Source organism: Palaemon carinicauda, unplaced genomic scaffold, assembly GCF_036898095.1.
Source record: "Palaemon carinicauda isolate YSFRI2023 unplaced genomic scaffold, ASM3689809v2 scaffold513, whole genome shotgun sequence".
In the NCBI taxonomy this organism is placed as follows: Eukaryota; Metazoa; Arthropoda; class Malacostraca; order Decapoda; family Palaemonidae; genus Palaemon; species Palaemon carinicauda.
The window spans coordinates 102,501-110,000 of NW_027171777.1; the positions used below are offsets into that span (position 1 = coordinate 102,501).

At 33.9% G+C, this 7,500-nt stretch overlaps 1 protein-coding gene across 1 annotated transcript in view; it reads right to left on the reverse strand.

The window, feature by feature from the left end:
* LOC137637065 (uncharacterized) overlaps positions 1-7,312 on the reverse strand; it is a 20,469-nt gene extending 13,157 nt beyond the window's left edge. The window contains exon 1 of the mRNA XM_068369372.1: positions 7,238-7,312. The gene's annotated coding sequence lies outside the window, so the exon portion shown is untranslated. The remainder of the gene's footprint in view (positions 1-7,237) is intronic.
* Between the last annotated feature and the right edge of the window lie 188 nt (positions 7,313-7,500).

A 7,500-nucleotide genomic window follows, 5' to 3' on the forward strand; every position in this document is an offset into this window, starting at 1 on the left:
ATACTTATAAATATCACATATGATGAAAATACATTTCCTGAGCAGTGCCTAAACACCGAGGCACAATGAGTGGTCTGACGGAAACGGGAATTGGAAATCTGTGTTATCAGTAACACAAGGTGAAGACACAAATAGCTCCTATTTTAAATTCATGTTGGTACAGCGTTGAATTCCCAAAATACTAATATGTTTTTATGTTGAACAGGCTGACATAAGTCTTTTTATAGTTTATATATGACATGTCTGTTTTGACGTTGCTACTGTTTTTAGAATGATTTATTGTTAATTTGTTCTCATCATTTATTTATTGCCTTATTTCCTTTCCTCACTGGGCTATTTTTCCCTGTTGGAGCCCTTGCGCTTATAACATCTTGCTTTTCCAACTAGAGTTGTAGCTACTGTTTTTAGAATGATATACTGTTAATTTGTTCTCATTATTTATTTATTTCCTTATTTCCTTTCCTCACTGGGCTATTTTTCCCTGTTGGAGCCCTTGGGCTTATAGCATCTTGCTTTTCCAACTGAAGTTGTAGCTACTGTTTTTAGAATGATTTATTGTTAATTTGTTCTCATCATTTATTTCCTTTCCTCACTGGGCTATTTTTCCCCGTTGGAGCCCTTGGGCTAGCATCTTGCTTTTCCATCTAGGGTTGTAGCTTGGTTAATAATAATAATAATAATAATAATAATAATTACATTTATAACAATCAATATATTAGCAACAGCAGTTATAACATCAACATTGCATGAACACAACCAATTAGGACAAATTATGCATTAGGTTTAAAAGAAATAATATTTTGCATCGTGAAAATCCTGTCACATTAGAATTGTTTCTGCTTGAACGTGACCCAGACTCAATTACCATAAACAGATAAAGAATTTAGTGCAAGTTCGTTTGGCATTGAAATAATGGCCACGGAGTTTTTTTTCTTTCTTTTTTTTTGGCTGAATATCACTATACCATATTAACATTCTTATATATTTACTGTTAAATTACAGCCATTATTATTATTATTATTATTATCATTATTATTATTATAGTCTTCACATGTCTTCTTCATTTGTTTAATAATGTTTTCCGTCTGTCGAATATAACTCTCTATTCTTAAATAACCGAATGAGAGAGAGAGAGAGAGAGAGAGAGAGAGAGAGAGAGAGAGAGAGAGGTGGGGTTAGATGTTATATATTACTTTCCAAGTTACAACCCTAGTTGGGAAAGCAGGATGCTATAAGCCCAGGGCCCCAACAGGGAAAATAGCCCAGCGAGGAAAGGAAACAAGGAAAATATAAGATTTTAAGAACAGTAACATTAAAATAAATATTTCCTTTATAAACTATAAAAACTTCCCAAAAAAAAGGAAGAGAAATAACATAGAATAGTGTGCTTGAGTGTACCCTCAAGCAAGAGAACTCTAATCCAAGACAGTGGAAGACCATGGTATTATATTACAACAGTAAAAACTTAGCTGTCAATTATATACGAGTTCGGTCCGGTTGAATTAACCAATAATTAACAACCTATTTATCAGACATTAACAAGTTAAAATGTTGAATGTCATTATATTTCAATAATATAGGCAACGGTTATATACTTCAACAATCTTGGAGTTGTGTTTTAGCACAAACACACGCACAATCACCAAAATACTGTGGTGGTGACGTATGTGATAGCGTCCTCGAGTTAAAGCTCGTTAGTTCCTTTGATTACTGCAACCTCATTATTCTTTTGAGCTAAGGAAGGAGGGGAGAGGGGGGTTTGGGGGGAGCCAATAGCTCTATCTGCTGAGTCATCAACAGCCATTGCCTGGTCCTCCTTGGTCCTAGCTTGGGTGGAGAGGGGGCCTTGTGCGCTGATCATATGTGTATATGGTCAGTCTCTAGGGGATTGTCCTGCTCGATAGGGCAATGTCACTGCCCCTTACCCCTGCCATTCATGAGCGGCCTTTAAACCTTTAAACAGAAAAATGCACCATGATTCGAACAATAACTTATTCACCAGTTTCCATTATTATTATTATTATTATTATTATTATTATTATTATTATTATTATTAGCTAAGCTACAACCCTAGTTGGAAAAGCAGGATCCTATGAGCCCAGAGGCTCCAACAGGGAAAATAGCCCAGTGAGGAAAGGAAAATAGAATATTTTAAGAAGAGTAACAACATTAAAATAAATATCTCCTATATAAACTATAAAAAACTTTAAAAAACTTTAACAAAACAAGCGGAAGAAAAATAAGATAGCATAGTGTGCTCGAATGTACCTTCAAGCAAAAGCAAAATATCCCGAAGTTAAAAAAACAACTGGTTTAATAAGTACCAACAGCATTTTTACCCTCATTCCAGTCTTTAAGTCGAAAATCCACCACAGTTCTATGCACGCGAGGGGGGGAGGAGGAGGAGAATGGAGGGGGGGGGATGCACGCGAGGAGGGGGGGGGTTGAGAAATTGTCATACGTAACGGCAACCTCCCAGAGGTCATTTATAGGTAATTACATGCTGGATAATGAAGAGCGAGGATCGTGTATTTGCTTCAAACTAATATACATTTAAGGTAGAATTTGTATATAACCTTGTAAACAGAAGGTAAAACATACTTATATGAAAAATATTAGAAAAAACTTTCAAAATCAATATTTGGACTAGAGTACTCAGTAGAGCGCAGACCTCCGCCACAGCAGCTTATTTCTCGACCTTTTGCTCGACCTTAACTTTTATTAATTGGCGTGGGAGTTCAAAATCATTATTTAGACTAGAGTACTCAGTCAAGCGCAGACCTCCGCCACAGCAGCTTATTTCTCGACCTTTTGCTTGACCTTGACCTTTGACCTTAACTTTTATTAAATGGCGTGGGTGTTCAAAATAAATATTTAGACTAGAGTACTCAGTAGAGTGCAGACCTCCGCCACAGCAGCTTATTTCTCGACCTTTTGCTCGACCTTGACCTTTGACCTTAACTTTTATTAATTGGCGTGGATTTTCATACCCTCAAATATGAACCAAGTTATAAGTCTCTGTAATAACGATGTCCAAACTTATGGCTGATTACGTGAATTGGACATTTTGCTTGATCGTGACCTTAAACTTTGACCTTGACCTTCCAAAATAAATAATTTCCAGCTTTTTACATAACAGTTAATTATTGCAAATTTCATTACGATTAGAATTGTGGCCAGGAAGCTGTTCATAAACACACAATCAGGGGCGAAAACATAACCTCCTTCCATCTTCGTTGACGGGGGTCAGAATTCCGTGAGATATCGGAATTTTCACACAAGAATACAATTAATTCTTTTCCCTATTGGAGCCCTTGGGCTTATAGCATCTTGCTTTTTCAACTGGGGTTGTAGCTTGGCTAATAATAATAATAATAATAATAATAATAATAATAATAATACTTGGCCCAATGGCGATTCTATTTCCAAATTAGCCTGATCTCCCACATAGGAGATATTTATTTTAATGTTATTACTCCTCTTAAGAATTTTAGTTTTCCTTGTTTCCTTTCCTCACTGGGCTATTTTCCCTGTTGGAGCCCCGGGGCTTATAGCATCCTGCTATTCCAACTAGGCTTTGTAGCTTAGCAATAATAATAATAATAATAATAATAATAATAATAATAATAATAATAATAATAATAATAATAATAATAATAATAATAATAAACCTCAAGGCATCCTGTACACACGACCAATTATAATTAATATTTGGTATTAGGGATTTTACAATACATTAAATTCAATATTTTTTTTCTGCACAACTTTGAACTAATTCCTTAAACGAGTATCAGCTGTTGGTCACACCAGGGTGCATGAAAACTAATTATATGATGCTTTTGATTTTAATTGTATCCCCGAAGGAGACAGAGCATGAAATCACACCATTACTTGTACAGCATGTTTGTACAGATATTCATATGATTCTTTGTAGTATATATATATATATATATATATATATATATTTATATATATAATTAAAAGGTCAAGATAGAGACGACTGGCGAAATCTAATAATTCCCTTTGTGTCATTAGGCGTAGGAGATAATGATAATGATGATGATAATTATATATATATATATATATATATATATATATAATATATATATATATATATATATACACGTATGTATAAATATAATCATATATGTATAACACATATAAACACAATGTATACACATATACTACAAGCAAGCGCAAACTATGAGCAAAACCTCCTACCGGGTTCATATAATTTCTAAATAAAATTTCCCTTTCAACATACTGATATCAATTCTCCTTAACCCTTTTTTTTTCAACGATATATTGGTTTTCATCAATAGAGTAAAGTACCCTCTATTCTAACTCTATATTTATTAACTTTTACACTTCAGTTTTATTTACATTTAATATATACTATATTTGCAAGTAGCTTCCCTCATTTTACTTTCTGGGCAAGAGCCCGTGTCATGCTTAAGGCATGGCAATCTTAACCAACCAACCAACTTTCTGGGCTTATTAAGAGGAAACATCCTATGCAAAGTAATTGTATTTAGGTGTTGTTGTTTGTGATAGTTTACGGAAGTAAAAGAATAACAACGCGTTTTTAGGTCACGTTCTTTGTGATAGTTTAAGAAAGTATAAGAATAACGAAGCATTTTTAGGTCACGTTCTTTGTGATAGTTTACGAAAGTATAAGAATAGCAACGCATTTTTAGGTCACGCTCTTTGTGATATTTTACGAAAGTATAAGAATAACGACGCATTTTTAGATCTCGTTCTTTGTGAGAGTTTACGAAAGTATAAGAATAACAACGCATTTTTAGGTCTCGTTCTTTGTGATAGTTTACTAAAATACAATAATAATAAAGCATTTTTAGGTCACGTTCTTTGTGATATTTCACGAAAGTATATCAATAACAACTTAACATTACTTCCAAAATCAAAGGTTTTAGAATATTCATAACGTGGTATAATCCTAGCAGAAAAAAAAATTATTAAATTTTGTTTCATTATTCTTAAAAAGTGGACGCTGAAGGAAATTCCACCTAAGGGAAGAATTAGGTCAAACTTCAAACAACGATAAAGCAATATTTTAAAGCAAGGGAGTAAATCCCAAAATTAATATCTTGCTTTTAAGCAGACAATTAAAATATATTTTGGACAAAAGTTCCAAAACCGAAATAAATACAACGGTATCTATGTATTAAACAGAAGCTTTAAAGGACGCTCATGAATGGCAGAGGAAAGGGACAGCGACATTTCCCTAGCAAGCAGGACAATGCCCTAGAGACTGAACATATATAATATAAGCGCTCATGCCCCACTCCACCTAAGCTAGGACCAGGGAAGGCCAGGTAATTGCTGCTTTTGACTCAGCAGGTAGACCTATAGGCTCTCCCAAACCACCCTAGCTCACGAGGACGGTAAGGTTGCAGACACTAAAGGAACCAACGAGTTTGAGCGGGACTCGAACCCCATTCTGGCGATCACCAGGCAGAGACGTTACCAGTAAGGCCACAGCAACAAAGTTTACCAGTACAAAACCGGAAGTTAACAATGTTTACACCTAAAAGGTCAAGGTTAGTCGTTATCACACTCGGTTGAACAATTTTGGACTTACATATTTGAATATATTAATTTAATATGCGTTCAAAGGAATTTCAAAACTAACGTGGTATAGATAATACGTGTAATTATAAAGCAATGTTCAATAAATCCTTGCGACGATTTAAAGTAATAAAACTTAGTTTTTTTCAAAATCGAAAATTGTAAATGATAATGTTTCTATACCTACATACGAGATTATTTTCTCCCATTTTCTTCAATTACGTTCGATACAGTGAATATTCAATTAAAAAAGACAAAATGTAATAAAAAAAAAAATTGTTAAATAAGTTCAGCGTTCGTAACCATATTTTTAAAGGCAGAATCTATGTTTTTGAAAATACACAAAGGAACAGACAATTTTTTTTCTTATTTGTTATTACATAAAAAATGATACTTGGCAATGATGCAAGAATCTCGAGATTATTATTATTAAAAAAAAAAAAAAAAAAAAAAAAAAAAAAAAAAGGTTCATTTATAATACAGGAACTCTGTGAATTTAAAAGTAAATTACAGATTTCTGAAACTGACATTTGATTATCTAATCGCCAAATAAGTAATTAACCTACAGGAATTAATTGTGCAATGTATCTTATTTCTTACTTTCTCCCAAGTGATTTTACAGGGTAGGCATAGAACCTCCACTGACTTATATATTCAAAAAGTTAAGAGTCATTTTACAAATTTTATAATTTTGAATTAAAATTATATGTCTCAGCGTCTTCTGATGAAAAATTATAGTTTAACAAACCTTCGAGAACTGATGACAAAAAATGAGACGCATTTGCACCGACTCGCAGCGGTGCCCTTTTAGCTCGGAAAAGTTTCCTGCCATCTAATTGGTTAGAATTATCTCGTCCAACCAATCAGCGATCGGGAAACTTTTCCGAGCTGAAAGGGCACTCATGCAAGTCAGTGCAAATGCGCCTCATTAAAAAAAAATCGAGTATAGTTTGTGAGAAACTTTAGGAAGCTAAACTCTCCAACATCGAGAGAAAAAATCTGGATATAGCTATTTTTGTCAAGAAGTCGGTGTAAATCTGCCTCGCTAAAAAGAATTGACTATAGCCACCAACTGCATATACGCCAGGAGAAAAAAACTATGAAATACTAGACTGAAAAAAAAATATATGGAGACTGAACCGTTTTCGATATTTCGCTAGGAACTAAACCTCATTCGATCTTTCTTGAGAGTAAATGGGAAAGCTTGGATTTTAAACAGGTTGAGAAAGTAACAATCCCACTAAAATGCAATAAAGGTAAAATTTATATATTTACGTATGATTGGATTTCTACTTCAGTAAATTTACTTGAAGAGAAGCAATTGAAATAAAATGCCCCTTGGATGATTGATATATACTTCTTTTTGATGCAACGATCCTAACAAAATAAAATTTATATAACCTTAGGTGCATTGTGTTAACTTTCAAAGGAGAGAGAGAGAGAGAGAGAGAGAGAGAGAGAGAGAGAGAATGTCTTAAGGAAAAGATAAGGGATTTTGTAGTTAAGATTATGAGAGAGAGAGAGAGAGAGAGAGAGAGAGAGAGAGAGAGAGAGAGAGACCATAACATAGATAATTTCTATATGAACTTAGTTATACGATTATTTTCCGACATACTGAAACTGCGACACAAGTTTTCTCTGACCTCACCAACAGCCCAAAGTCTCAAGATGGTAGGTAGTGTATCATGGCGACTTCACCATGACACTCAAGATGTCACCTACACAAATCATACCTGGAACAGGAAAGAGAAAAAAGGTTACTATTGCTGAATTGAAGTAAAAAGTTGCTATATTATCGCAATCAAACATTTAATTACTCAATTCACCTTTAACAGACACCCTTATTAACTCAAGTTCTACAAAAGGAGATAGAGTATGAAATTACACCATTATTTGTACAGCATGTTTGTA